Genomic DNA, 16,351 nt, shown 5'->3' with positions numbered 1-16,351 from the left:
ATATGTGGAATATAAACAAACACATGGACTAAGAAAACAGCTCAGTGGTTACCAGGGGAAGGAGGGTAAAGGGGAGCACTTATGTGGTGACAGACAAGAAATGATGTACAACTGAAATGTCACAATGATGTAAACTATTAAGAACTCAATTTTAAAAAATTAACTTTCCATAACAAAAGATAAAATTGATAAATGGGACTGCATCAAATTAAAAATTTTACTGTGTAAAAGACCACATGAAGAGGATAAAAAGTCAAGATACTGACTGGGAGAAAATAGTCACAAACTACATATCCTGTAAAGGACTAGTATCTAGAATATATAAGGAACTCAAAACTCAGCAGTAGACTCTTGCTTTTGGAATAGAGAAATCAGGAGTTCATTGCACCCATTTCCAAGTGAAACAACTATGATGTTAAGATTATGAAAAAAAACCCCAAACATTTACAGTATCTGGAAATTTTCCTAAGAGAATACAGCAAATGAAGAAGCACATATTCAAGAAAATCTACTAAATCTTAGTAACAGCAGTGAGAGTGTGTGGCACTTGAGCCATGACTAACTAGCTTCCTTGCTTGCTCCCAGCTCCATCTCAGAATGATAGAAGTTCTGCTCCAGCTGGGAGTGGACAAAAACACTGCTCCCTCTCCCCTCAGCTCCCAGTCAAGGGCTATGATCTCTCACATGAAGGGGCAATCCACCAGCATTTCACATCCACTTCATCTGTGAGTTCCAGAGACTAAATTTCTTCCAAATATGGCTGAAAAGTTGGAGCTCCATTTCTTCACTCAGGCCCTACCTGTTGAGTAGAGGCTCTATCTTATCAAAGGCAGGACAAGAACAGTAAGTTCCTCATTGCTCTTACTTAAGCTTGATATAGGTTAGAAAATCCATGTCATGAAAGTCACACTGAAAAGAGTAGAGGCTACTATCTTCTTCCTGTGACCTACTCATAAAACTTGGATGTCACACCCACCCCAAATTCTAAAGTCATGGCTCATAGATTTTGCCCAAGAGGAAAGTCTTTCTATAAAAATATAGAGCTCCAAGCACTCCTCAAAGGAGCTGAATTGATTTTTACAAGAGTATGAGAAAGATCAAGCCTAAGGGTGCCCTTCAAAATCATGGAGATTTTGATGGGAAACAACTAAGAGGAGACTGTTAGCTCTCTGGTAACAACAAGCAACGTCATAGGTCAGCTAGTTTACCAGAGAGAACAAGGGAAATCGATAGCTGAGTATAGAACTCCTTGAGTCAGAATAAACCTTAAAGATTGGCCTCAAAAACTATTTATTCAGAGAAGTCTGGGTGTAGTTGGATCAGATAGTAGAGCAGTTTATGACCCAGGGCATGTTTGAAAACAATAGAGAAATCAGCTGGCTTTTAGTGGATCCCAAAGGCTGAGAATGATACCAAACAAGAAATACAAACTATTAGAGAGATCAAGGAAAGAGCCATTAAAACAGAACACTGCTAAAACCATTATCATCCAAGAGGTTGCACTCTCTGAATAGAGACATCAGAATAGTCACGCTGTGGGGGAAGCAGATTTCATTAAAATAGTACAGCCAAATCACTTAACAAATAAACAAGCAAACAACAAAAAAAAGCAAGCCCAAGTGGAGAGGAGAATCAGTATGTAGATTTGCTTCAATATGTTACCTTAAAATATCCAGTTTCAACCAAATTGAAGCACATGTAAAGAAACAGGAAATTGATATCCATACAGACACAAAAAGCAAGCAACAAAAACTGCCTGTAAGAGGATCCAGATGTAAGATTTAACAGCAAAGACTTCAAAGCAGCCATTATAAATCTATTCAAAGGACTAAACAAAATCATGCTTAAGGGAGGAAAGAAAAGGACTGTGACAATTTCTCATCAAATACAAAATATCGATAAAGAGATGCAAATTATAAAAAAATAAAACCAGTGGAAAGTCAGGGGTTTAAAAATAAAATAACTGAAATGAAAAATTCACGAAAGGAGCTCAAAGATAGATTTGAAGTGAAAAAAAAATAAATGAACTTTAATATAGATCACACGAGATTTTCCAATTGAAAGAGCAGAAAGAAAAGAGAATGTAGAAAAAGAAACAGAACCTCAGAGAAATGCAAGACACCATTAAGTACAACAATATATGCATAATTGAGTAGAGGAGAGGAGCTAAAGAAAGGAGCAGAAAAAATATCTAAAGATTTAGTGGCTGAAAACTTCCCACATTTGATGAAAAATATTAATCTACATATCCTAGAAGTTCAACACAATCCAAATAGGACACACATATAAAAAGATCTACATCAAGACACATCATAGAGAAAAAGATGAAAGAAAAAGACACTTGAAAGAAGCAAGCAAAACAACTCTTCATTAGCGAGGATATCCTAATAATATTAACATCTGACTCCTCATCAGAAACAATGGAGGCCAGAAGGCAGTGGGATGATAGTCAAAGTGGTAAAAGAAAGATACTGTATACCAAAAATCTTATACCCAGGAAAACAATCTCTCAAAAATGAAGGCATAATAAAGACATACCTAGATAAACAAAAACTCAGAAAATGTTTTGCTAGTGGATCCATAATAAAATAAAGGAAATATCTTCAGGCTGAAAGCAAATGACGCCAGAAAGTAATTTGAATCTGCAACAACAAATAAAACAAAAACAGAGATCTCTTGTAAAGTACTTATATAATCATAAAAGACAGCATAAATGTATTTCTTCTTTTATTAATTGGCTTAAAAAGCAATTGTATAAAACAATATGTATACAATGGTATTATTAGGCCTATAACATACAGAAATGTCTTACATTTGACAATAATAGCACAGTGTAGGCAGGTGGGAGCAGGGCTATATTGGAGTAAAGAAATGACATTGGATAGTAACTCAAATCCACAGGAAGACATGAAAACACTCAGAAATGATAAATAAGAAAGTTAACACAAAAAAAGCTACAAATATACCTGTTCCCATTTCTTCTCTCAGCTTCCTTAAAAGACGTGGTATCATATAAAGTAACAAAAAGTAATAATTATAACAATAAAGTGTTTGGCATTAGCATTTCTAGATATACTATCTGAGGAATCTGGCTCCAAGCCAATAATTTTTGTGTGATTTTTCAGGCCCAATCAAAAGCAATTAAAAAGGCTTTACCTGGAAGGCCTCCTGGAGGAAGGCTACCCTCCCCACACCAGACTTGGTGCACAGCCAGTGCCTTACACTCTCTAAAGGAAGTTGCAGTCAAAGACTCGGGTTCCCCTGCCTGGTCATGCTCTGAAGCATGGTTGCATTCCCAGTCCAGGTGCCTTCATTCCTAGGTTTCTTTATCTGAGGCCTTCAGCCAAAATTCTTTTCAGGGGTCTCTGCCAAAGCCTCATAATGGGAGGAGTAAGGGGAAATCTTGAAGATACTTTTACCCCCAGCCATCCCAGTGGCTCAGCAGTTAAGCGCACACGTTCACTTTGGTGGCCTGGGGCCACTGGTTTGGATCCTGGATGTGCACTTACACGCTGCTGGTCAAGCCATGCTGTGGTAGGCATCCCACATATAAAGTAGAGGAAGATGGGCACGGATGTTAGCTCAGGGCCAGTCTTCCTCAGCAAAAAGAGGAGGACTGGTAGCAGATGTTAGCTCAGGGCTAATCTTCACCAAGGAAAAAAAAATAATATTTTTTTCCACTCTGACTTAGTACTTTTCTACTCCTAGCTCTTCCCTTATCCCTACCCCCAACCACAGGTTCATAAAACTGCCAGAATCTTTTGTTCCAGACTCCCTCAAGAGTAGAATGATTTCCATGCCTGTGCTGATCCACACAGCTTTGGGGTAGTGCACTGTTCAATGGGAGAAAATGGGACAAATGGGAGTTGATGCTTTCTCCAGTTTTGACTCTTGCTTATACAGTTACAGTAAGTGATTAAAGATTTCACTGTTGCATTTGTTTTAGCTTGTTGCTGTAATTAGCTACCCTAACATCATAATTTAGTACTCTCTCCCAGCTCAGTAGAGCACCTAACAAATTGGAGCAGTGAACAGGGTAATCAATTAAGCACAGTACCAATCTGGGAGAGAAAAAGCTTGAAGATCCTGTAGGTTATGTTTAGGATACGCTAGCAGAGTCTGCAGAACATTTTATTGGGGTGCTAGATTGTATGCAAGAGGCTGAGGGTCCTATGGGGCATTTTGCCAATGGGTCTTAGTAATTGCTAGCAGAAGCCATAGCTCACTCTTGGAGGATGCTAGTGGATTGTTTATATAAGTTTCTCAGTTCCAAGGAGGATCTTTGGTCCTTCGCTTTAGCCTCCAACTAACTCCCCAGCTGAGTTCACCCAGGGGGTCAGATTAGAGATCCAACAGAAGGGTTCAGAAAAAGCAAAGGAAGCAGTTTCCCAGCCACTGGTTATGGCCCTCTGACAATGGCACTAGGAGGTTCCTGTGAGCTGAGTAACTCTAAGCACGTCCCTGGCACAGATAATCATCCTGTTTTGGCAAATTGCTAAAACTTCAGGAAAACCCAAGTGTAGAGCTCTTTGGGATCATTTTGCCAGTGGCCCTGAAAAGAACTTAGAGACTTACTTAAATCCTCTCTGAAGGTAATCTTGCTAAAGTTTAATAGGGGAAATTGGCATGATGTGGGGCACCTTACCACAAACCTCCTCCCTTCTAAGTACCCTGATAGTGTCCACTGCCAGGATAACAGAACTCAAGCCACAACAATAACAACAGCAGCCACAGCCTTCCAGACACTGCTCCGCTTCAGGAAAGCCTGGGCTTCACTTAAACTTGCCTGCCCTGCACAATCCGTGGGAATCTCATCTGGGAAACAACTGTCTTTTCTGGTTTGCTGCTCCACCTGGATCTCCACTGCCTCTGTCCACTCCAGAAAACTTCAAACCGAATCCTGGCAGTCAGTACCTGTGACTGACAAGGTTTCTGTTTCCTCCATCCCTCCCCTATGGGCCTGGTGTTAGGCAGAGGATCCTGCCAGCTTTTGGGTCTTCTGCCTAGACCCCTCAGCTTTCAGAAAAAAAACAATATTATGTGTTAGGTCAATGTTCCTTAGTCCCAAGGAAGGACCAGAGGCCACATGACAAGGAAGAAAAAAGAGAATTGTACTTCTTGGGTCTTCGTAGATGCCAGTGCACAGGTGACTGTGATCACTACAATCCCTAGCATAAAGATGAGGGAAAAACAAATAAATCTCTCTGGTTTTGGGTCTGAAACCACCACTATACAGACTTTTGTCCAAGCCTAAATATAGGTGTGTCTCGTTGGGTCCCTACAACAATATGTATTATTAGTGTTGATATGGACCACGTACACCAACCTCAATTGAGTGACTTGGCATATCCTGTCCTCCATCTTGACCTCCCTGCAATTCAATGGGCCCTGAATGTCAAACTGACAGAATTCCAGACTGACCTGGTCACATCCGCTCGCATCCACTTCTCCCTATCCACCTATGCCCTGGTCAACTCAGCCAAGAAGGCTTACCACGAGAAGCTGTTCATGGCTGAGATCACCAATACCTGCTTTAAGCCAGCCAACTAGATGGTCAAGTGTTACCCTTGCCATGGCAAGTACATGGCCTGCTACGTGTTGTACAGGGGCACATGTTCCTGAAAGATCCCAATGTGGCCATCACCACCATCAAGTCCAAGTACACCATCCAGACTGTAGATTGGTGCCCACTGGATTTAAGGTAGGCATCAGCTACCAGCCCCCGACTATGGTCCCTAGTGGAGACCTGGCCAAAGTGTAGCAGTCTGTGTTCCTGCTGAGCAACTCCACCACTATCACTGAGGCCTGGGCCCACCTGGACCATAAGTTTGATCTCTTGTACACAAATCAAGCCGTTGAGCATCGGTACATGGTGGAAGGCATGGATGAAGGGAAGTTCTCTGAGGCCTGGGAGGACCTGGCAGCTCTGGAGAAAGATTACAAAGAGGTGAATGTGAATTCTGTGGAAGCAGAAGCAGAAAAAGGGGAAGAATACAGAATAGGAGAATGTGGCAGGCATTCCTCTGTTTCACTCTCTCTTGCCACCCTTCAGCACGGCTGGGTTCAAGTTGCTTACAATTAAAGTTTCTGTATTAAAAAAAATATCAAGGACAGCCTGGTGGTACAGCAGTTAAGTTCGTGTGCTCCACTTCGGGGGCCTGGGGTCACCGGTTTGGATCCTGGACGTGGACCTATGTACTGCTTGTCAAGCCATACCAAGGTGGTGTCCCACATATAAAATAGAGGAAGATGGGCATGGATGTCAGAGCCAATCTTCCTCAGCAAAAAAAAAAAAAAAAAAGGATTGGCAGCTGGTGTTAGCTGAGGGCTAATCTTCCTCAACACAAACAAACAAAATGTCTATGTATGCCTCTGCTAGCTTTTCCCCATACGCCTTTACAAGAACTGCTACAGTTAGGGCCATTGTAGAGAAGTATGTGGAAGACTTTAAACCTACCTGCCTCATGGGCTATAGCAAATAACCTGGCCATTTGATCCGGTCACTGGCAAGCCTTGACATGATATATAAAGCGAACCACCGTATAGGGAAAATACATTTGGATAAAAATGAGTTCTGCTATTAAAAAGCTTTTTATAACCCATGTGGATGCTCACCAGAGAGTTCTCTACACTGAAAAGGAGAAATATAACCAAACCAATAATAAGACTATGTTTGTCAACTAAATTTTGAGACTAAACTGTCTTCTTCCCCAGAGCAAGTAAATATGCAACTGATCGTCTCCTGGATCTGTGAGAAGATGGCCCATGGGAATTCCGACACCATCCTAGACTGGGCCTACATGTATGGAATGCCATTATCCTCAAAAAAATCCCAGAACAACATGGAAAGGCCTGTTTTGTCTGCCAGATTCCAGCCAAGGCTCAATACATTGCACAGGGACAGATTCCTGAGCCAGTGGGCCAGGACATTCTTGGCAAGTAGTTTCATGTTGGTCCTCTTGTCCTATTCAGAGGGTCTCACTGGATTCTGCCGGTAGTTGACAATTTTTCAGGTTTGGCCTAGCCATCTCCATATGTTCCACTGACATAGGCCACAAAATCCAAGCCCTACAAGACATTTAGTCCCTCTTTAGGCTTCTTGAGCACATTGTGTTTGGTAATGGCCCTGGATTTGTTGTCCAAGCTACACATCAGTTGGCCCAATGACGGGGCATATGATGGACTCTCTATGTTCCATATCAGCCCGAAAGCCACAGGGGTGATTGAGCATTTTAATAGAAAATTAAAGAACAAGCTTAAGTGGCTGGTGGAAGGAGACAAGACAACCCCAGTCTGGACTACAGATCTCAAGCAAGGAATCTGGAGCCTCAATATAGCGATCCCTTAAAAGGGTGTTTCTCATCTGTGCCACGTTTGATCAGATGGTCTGTCTGCTTCCTGAAATTGTACATCCTTCCTTCACAATTTTTGACGTTTTAGTCTCTATGGGGTCCCTGCAAGGGCCTTCCATTGCCTTTGACCTCTTTTTGAAGACCCAGATAGAAGAAAAATTAAGATAACTATTAAACAGCGATGGATAAGAGATTATGTAAATCCATTTTAAAATGTTTTAAAAATTTAAGATTTATGCTAATTCTTAAACTTGATATATTTATATAAAAATGTCTTTCTGTAAAAACGCTTTTATTCCTTTTGCATATAACACTTCTAGACAGAGACTGGATTAAAATAGGAGATATTTTTTAAAATGTAGTTTTAACTACTAAATGGAACACATTGATAATAACAAAAACAATAAAAACCTAAAACCTAGCATCTAAGGAGGTATAGAGAACAGGAGAGGACATAAATGATCTTTGTTTATTAGAAATGTTCTTAAAAGCTTTTGTCTCATTTTGAAGAAAAACCCCCAGTACCATTTTCCAAGCTACTGTGAGTGCTTTGGATTCATACTGCTGAGACAATAATCGCACTTGACAGTGCTAACTATGAGACAGCAGAGGATGGCCTCAGCTCCTGCACTTTCCACTCGAAACATCTTCACATGTCATCTATAGTCAGGAAGCCAACAAACTGATATCACAGATAAATAAAACTGTTTGGAGCTGACTGTCTCAATCAGGTCATTTGGAACCGAGGACTAAGCGGAATTATATGGAGTAGACTAGAAACCTTAGAGCAGAAGGCCACGATGGGAGGCCGCATTGAGAGCCCTGTTAACCTAACTGCCTGTTAAACATATGCCCTGTTTGGAGTGCCATGACATTGCAAATTCTTTGTTTCCAAATGGAGAGATCGCATGTGCCCTCTGGGATAGTACTTCTTATATTTGTACCCTATTGTGACACTGCCTCAGACCTGGAAGACATTCAGGTCAGCATCAATTTACTGGCCAGAGTTGTACTGTGCCTAAATTGATGCCTTAGGCCAGGGAAAAGAAATCACACAAAAAAACTTAAAGAGGAAGCCTCCTGGCTTCCTAAAATAAACTTTAATGGGCTATGGGACATCTTTTCCTTGGTAACTATTGGGACTCATGATTACATTCAATCCTCCAGGAAAGCCTGCTCATCTAATTTGGAGAGATCTTGATCATCGCCCTAGTACACTGTTGCTTCAGACTAATTACCTGGTTTTTGTCACAACCCCTTAAAGTCCAACTCATTTGGGTCTGTGATGGGATAGTATGTTTCTTGCTGAAGTCTGGAAAAATCAAGAGGTAAAGTTGAGGACTCTGGTTCCTAGCCAAAAACATTTGGGTGATTTTTCAGACCCAACCACAGGCAATTACAAAAGTTTTACCTGATAGGCCTCATTGAGGAGAGCCGCCCTCTTCACATAAGACTTAGTACACAGCCAGTACATTACAGTATTTTAAGGGAGTTGCAATCAAGGACTCAGGCCCTTCTAGCCAGTCATTCTCTTATGCCTATTGACTTCATTCCTAGGTGTCTTTATCTGAGCCCTTTGGCCAAGGGCCTCTTCAGGTACCTCTGCTGAAGCCTCCTTATGAAGGGAGGAGAAGGAAACGTTGAAGATACTTTTTCCCATCCTGACTAAGTACTCATCACTTTTTCACTCCTAGCCCTTCCCTTTCACTGCTCCCCCAACCCCAGAGTTCACAAAACATCTGAAGCTTTTTGTTTGGGCACCTTCAACAGTGAGACCACCTCCATGTTTATGCTGATCTTCTTAACAGTCAACTGATATGTTGCTCCAGGGGAAGAAATGATATTGGGGAGTTGATGCTTTCTCTGGTTTTAGACTTTTGCTTATATCATTGTAGGAAGTGATGAAAGGCTTTACTGTTACTTTCATTTTGGCTCATAGCTGCTTTAATCAGCTACTATGACATCTGGAAACTCAGCTTTCTCTCCCATATCTGCTGAGTTCCTGACACTATGTATATTGATAATAGCACAAAAAGGGGAAAGGGGATAAAGTTATACAGGAGTGACATTTCTATCTCCCACTAGAATTAAGTTAGTCGAACTCTGAAGGAGATGCTGATAAATTAAGATATATACGTACCCCTAGTGCAACTACCGAAAAAACAGTTTAAAAATATAGTGAAGAAAAACCATTAAAAGTACTAAAATATTATACTAAAAAATATTGGTTTAATGAAAATAAAAGCATTAAAGGAGAATAGGGGAAAAAAAGAAATGAGACATATAGAAAACAAAAAGTAATATGGCAGGCATATTTCCAAATATATCAATATTAACACTAAATGTGAATGAATTAAACAATCCAGTTAAAAGTCAGAGATGGGCACATTAGATATAAAATAAGTTGCAACTATATGCTTTCTACAGGAGATACAATTTAGATTCAGTGATAAATATAGATTGAAAATAAAAGGAAGGGAAAGGATATATCAGAAAGCAACAAAATTAAAAAGCTGAAGTGTCTATATTACTGAGGCAAAACATATTTTAAATCAAAAATATTTTTAGAGATGAAGATGGATATTTTACAATGATAAAAGTATTAATCCATCAGAATAACAATTATAACATACATACACCTAAGAAGAGTGTCCCAAAATACATGAAGCAAGACTAGAAGAACTGGAAGGAGTAATACAAAATTCAATAATAGTGGCAGACTTCAATACCTGACATTTATTAATGGATAGAAGAACTAGTTATTCTGTGACTAGTAGATTAACAAGGAAATAAATATTCGAACAATAGTGTACACCAGCTAGACCTAATAGACATTTTTTGAACACTCTATGTAACAACAAAATACATATTCTCATTCACACATGGAACATTATCTTGCATTTAAAAAATTAGAGACATAATATTTTCTCAACCATAATGAGGCAAAATTAGAAATAAATAACAAAAAGAAATTTTGGAACTTCATAAATATGTAGAAATTATATAACACAATCTTCAATAAGCAAGAGGTAAAGAAGACACCTAAAGGGAGATCAGAAATTACATTGGGATGAGTAAAAAAAAGAACACAACACACTAAATCTTATGAGAGGAACTTAAAGCAGTGCTTCAAGGGAAATTTATTGCTGCAAACTCCTATATAAAAAGAAGAAGAAATATATGAAATCAATAATGTGACCTTTTACCTTAAGCAACTACACAAAGAAGAGCAAGGTAAACCCAAGGCAAGCAGAAGGAATAAAATAATAAAGACTAGTATGAACATTAATGAAATAAGGACTAAAAAACAATAGCAAACAACAAAATTGATTAAATTTTGCTCACACAAAAGACACACACACACAAAAGAAGGTACCAATTACTAAAATCAGAAATGAAAGAGGACCATTACTACTTACCATAAAGAAAATTTAAAAATGTTATAAAGAAATACTATAAATTACTATATGACAACAAGTTAGATAATTTAGTTGAACTGAACAAATTTCTAGAAAGACACAAACTACTGAAACTGGCTGAAGAAGAAATAGAAAACCTAAATAGACCTATAACAAGTGAAGACAATGAATCAGTAATCAAAAACTTAAACCTAGATCACTTTTATCACTTTTTTGGTGAATTGTACCAAAATATTTTTTAAAAATTTAATAACTCTTCACAAATTCTTTCGTTTTTTTTCTGAGGAAGATTCACCCTGAGCTAACATCTGTGCCAATCTTCCTTTATTTCATATGTGGGTTGCCACCACAGCATGGCTGCCAACAAGTGGTGTAGGTCTGCACCCGGGAACCAAACCCAGGCCACCAGAGCAGAGTGTGCTGTACTTAACCACTGGGCCACAGGGCCAGCCTCATCTTCACAAACTCTTATAGAAATGAAAAGGAAAGAACGCTGCCCAATTTATTATGTGAGATCAACATTATCCTGATTCTAAAACCAGACCAAGTCATAATAAGAAAAGAAATGAACAGGCTAATATCTCTTATGAATATAGACACAAATATCCTCAACAAAATACTAAATAATCAAATCTTGCAATATAAAGAAAGATTTGCAAATAATGACCAAATGGGACATATCCAACAAAAGCAATGTTGGTTTGACATCTTACCATTGACCAATCTAATATGCCATATCAAATTATTAAAGAGCAAGACAACAATGACAGTGCATGATCATCTCACTAGATGGAGAAAGTATATATGAGAAAATCCAACACCTTCTCATGATAAAATAACTAAAAAAGCTGGAATAGAAGAAAATTTAATCAACCATATAAAGAGCATATATAAAAGGTATAGAGCTAACATCATACTTAATAGTTAAACATGAAATGCTCCTCCCCCAAGATCAAGAACAAAACAAGGATTACCAGTCTCACCATGTCTATTCAACATTGTGCTGGATGTTCTAATCAGGGCAATGTGGCAAGGAAAAGAAATAAAAGTCATTTAGACTGGAAAGGAGGAAGTAAAATTATCTGTTTGAAAATCACATGATCTGGGATATAGAAATTCCTAAGAAGTTCATGTAAAAATTACTAGAACTAATAAGTTCAGTAATTTTGAAGAACACATGAGCAATATACAAAAATCAATTGCAATTTATACTCTAGCAGTGAAAATATGAAAATTAAGTTAAGAACACAATTTTATTTAAAATAGCATCAAAGCCTAAAATACTTTGAAATATATTTTACAAAGAAATGTAAAACTTGAACGACCTAAATAAATGGAAAGACATCCCATGTTCATGGATCAAGAAACTTAATATCATTAAGCTCATAATCCTCCCCAAATTGATCTGCAGATTAAACATAATCTCTATCAAAGTCTCAGCTAGGATTTTTTGCAGAAATTGACAATTGATTATGACAATCATATCAACACGAAAGGAACAAATATTAACCAAAACAATCTAGCAAAAGAAGAACAACATTTAGGAATTCACACGGCCTGATTTCAAAACTAATCACAAAGCTACAGTAATCAAAACATTATGGTACTGGAATATGATAGACCTATAGGTCAATGGAATAGAACTGAGAATCCAGAAATAAATTCTCACACTTATATTTAATTGAATTTTGAAAATTACCCCAAGACAAACCAACGAAGAAACAAAAGTCTTTTTTAACAAATGGGCCAAATTAAAGTGGATATCCACATACATAAGAGTGAAAGTGGACTAACTGAGAACATATACAAAAATGAACTCAAAATGGATTAACTATCTAAATATAAGAGCTAAAAGCAAAAAAACAAAAACAAACACACGAAAAAACTCAGAAGAAGACTTAGGTGTATATCTTCATGAATTTCTAATAGGCAATGGTTTCTAAGATATAATACTAAAAGCACAAGCAAGAAATGATTAACATAGATAAATTGAGCTTTATGCAAAGTAAAAACATTTGTACTTCAAAGAGCACAACCAAGAAACCCAATAGGTAACCCACAGACTGGGAGAAAACATTTGGAAAACACATAGCTGATAAAAGATTTGTATCTAGAATATATAACGCACTATTACAACTCAACAATAATAAGAAAAATACCTCAACTTTAAAAAAAAATGAGCAAAGGTCTGAATAGATGTTTATGCGCGCATCATTCCAATTAATTCCACAGTCTGGGGCTTGTAGATAATATACTAACTGGTAGATATCATCAAGCTGGCACAATAAATCATTGTGAATCTCAGTTACAACATCCAGTCCAACTTACATTTAATTCAACCAATATCTCTTAAGTATCCTTATAAAAAACAAAATGTTTTAAGTGAAATACATCACACACTTATGAATAAGATACATTTTTATTTCAGAAGAAACTCATAGTCTGACAGTTTTAACATGGGTAAGTATAACAAATATTGCTAATCCATGCCTCTTTAATTGAGAATTTGTGATAGTTGGACAGGAACAGAGCTCAAGATCAGCTGCATGCCACACACAAATATATATTTGCTAAAAACTTAATTATTCTAAATATAAGTAAAATGAGAATGTCTATATATTTAACTCAATAAAATATATTTGCATCTTCATTTAAAATTTACTTACAGAAAACAATGTAGTTGCTATGTAACTATAGACCAGGCAGGTTCTATATAGGCTGATACATAAAAAAAAATCTCATTTAATGAGAATAATTTTTAAACATGTTTTATTAAATTATTTGTAATAAGCCTCTACTAACTTATAAATACGCTTACGAGCTTATAAGTAAGCCTCTACTCTTGAAAGATATTCATCAATTAAAAGTTTTAGACTTTGTTTCTGCAATTTAAAGTTTTAGATTTTGTTTTATCAGCACTTTTTATCAAGTAGCAATTATTTCTACAATGTTGCTATAGTGTTATACCTTTGGTTACAGCAGCATGGTTAGAAATTTGTCACCTATACAAACTAAACTGATTTGCAAGAAATTAGTGTGATTCACTTCTACTCTGAACATATTGCAGGACTAGCTGATTGTACAATATCAAAAATATCCCATTGTTTCTTCAAGTTTTTTAAAAAACCTCCATACAAGCAGTGTTTATGAAAATATACTCCACCACTTCCCATTATGAGAACCATGAGAACTTGTACAATTATATAACATCTCTGTGCCTGTTTTCTTATCTGTAGATTTGTGATAAGTGTATGTCTACATTATATAGTTGTTGTAAGGACATATCTGTCTATCTATCAATCTGACTATCTATATACAGAAAGAGACAGACGGAAACAGACAGAGAAAAAAGTGGGTGCTTGGTACTTAGTAAACAGTAAGTGTAAGTTATTATTCTAAAGAAGTTATGAGTAACAAAGATAATGATGGATATTACTTATTATACAAATACTGAGAAAAGTTAAGTAACTTGCCCAGGGTCACAGATTTAGTAAGTGATAGAATCAGAATTTGAACCCAATCAGATTGAATTTGAGCCTTAAATTATAAACAACACTGCCACCAGCAGTCTTCACTGTATTTCATGTAGAATATTTTTTTCCTTGTTTGCCAATGTTTTAAAGGATAGTAGTTAAAATCATGATCATTAGAGTCAGAACATTTAAGTTTATGTTATGGGTCTACCCTTCACTCACTATATGTCCTTCAAAAAAGTTATATGACCAGTCAGTCTGTCACTTACTCAGCACATACATATAAACTATATAAAATATATATTATGTGTCAGGCATTATGGCAGACAGGATGATGCGCTGCTCAGCTCCCCATACAAAAAGTCCTTGCTGCCCAGCTGTGAGGAGTGTGGTTAACTGACAGTTTCCCCCAATAACTCCTGCAGCCTCCACCTAAGCTCTCAAGCTAACATGCTCTTCTTCGAGTGGTGCCTGCTAATGGCAGAGTAAGAGAGTGGTACAAGAACCTCATCATTTCCATCCAACATGGGATTCCTATAATGAGTTATCTTTGCTCTGGAGCTACACATTGCCTGGCAGAGGCTTTTGTCTGATAATTTCCCCTACCTAGTCTTACTTCCTCCACTTTTCCTGCCACGTGTATGACTCTGCAATAAACCTTGTATACTTCCAACTTCATTTCATTGTCTATTTTCCAGAGGAACAAACTAGCAACAGACACTGTACTAGGTATTGTGGAAATAAAATGTGTTCCTTCTTTTCAATAAGATGGTCATCAGCCTTAGAGATATTACATACAGAAACAAAGAATAAAGGTAAGAAAAATTGAGACAAAATTGATAACTAAACAATTTTGCTGACCCTTTATAACATTCCATTGATAAATGTGTAAAGTCAATTGAGAAGTTTATATTTTTAAGCTAACATTTATTGAGTGTTTACCATGTGTTAGGGACTGCTTTAAACATATTACCAAAATCAACTCATTTAATTTTAACAGCATCGCTATGTTGAAAAGATTATTCTTCCCATTTCATGAGTGAGCAAAGTGATACATAGGTTACATAAATTTACCAACGATATATTTTGTAAGAAAGCAAGGGAACAGAGTTTCAAACCTTGGTAGTCTGACTACAGGACTCATAGTCTTAAACTTTGTGTACCACTGCCCCTTTATAGTAATTCCATTAAAAAAGAACGAGAAACAAGACTATCAGATATTGCCTTCTGCTTCATTGCATGAATAATGAATAAATCATTTGTTGTTAAATTATCATTATTATCATTATTGTTATTTTTATAACATTTGATTTCTGTTCTGCCTTGGATCCACTTTGATGTATTTACCTAAAGCAATAACCTTCCATCTGATGTAATTGTTTTATAACTCTCTTCTAAGTTTTCATTCTTTTATGAAATATTTTAATCTATCTTATAAAATATCACTCTCATTTGAATCTTGGGGCTATATTACAAGTTACATAGTATTTTCCAAAATTTGCTCATGGACGTATGTTTCCCTTTTCCTTATTTTCTTAGGCTATAAAAAGCAATCCCCAATCGGAAGGAGAAGCATTCTCCAGAGAGCCAGGTCACAGTACAAATTCTTCAGTATATGCTTTCCAGTTTCCCAATTAGGATATTGCCATTGGTGAGGATGTTTTACAACAGAATCTGTTCTTTTTGAATCTTTCTATTATTCTAGTGGAAAAATTTAAGTGTGAATCTACTCAGCATAGAGATAGCATTACACTTTGATTTATTTCCTCCCTCTGATGTGGCCAGGGCAATCTGGCTGTGGAGTCTCTGATACTTTGCTTAATGAGGTAGTGAGAGAATGTGTAGTTTTATGGAAGCTGTGTTATTTCATTGTCTCTACCCCAGGAATTAAAATTACATAAAGCTCAATCTCCTCAAATCATTATAAGAATTGGTGGATATATATTTAAATACAACTAAATATCTATTTGGGTGAATATTTATGGCAAAATTAGAAGTTTTTTTCCTTTGATTCTGTTGTCTTGAAGACTTTTTTAAAATGTATTTTTAAAATCCCCTTAATATATGAGATAATAAATTTTATGGCAATTAAACATTTTGCTACCAA

At 37.0% G+C, this 16,351-nt stretch overlaps 1 pseudogene; it reads left to right on the top strand.

Annotated features, from left to right (window-relative positions):
* LOC124245448 (tubulin alpha chain-like) overlaps positions 1-6,082 on the top strand; it is a 69,196-nt pseudogene extending 63,114 nt beyond the window's left edge.
* Positions 6,083-16,351: the final 10,269 nt, after the last annotated feature.

Source organism: Equus quagga, chromosome 10 (assembly GCF_021613505.1).
Source record: "Equus quagga isolate Etosha38 chromosome 10, UCLA_HA_Equagga_1.0, whole genome shotgun sequence".
Classification (NCBI taxonomy): Eukaryota; Metazoa; Chordata; class Mammalia; order Perissodactyla; family Equidae; genus Equus; species Equus quagga.
Note: the sequence above shows the minus strand (reverse complement) of the source record. Positions and strands in the feature narration are given on the sequence as shown.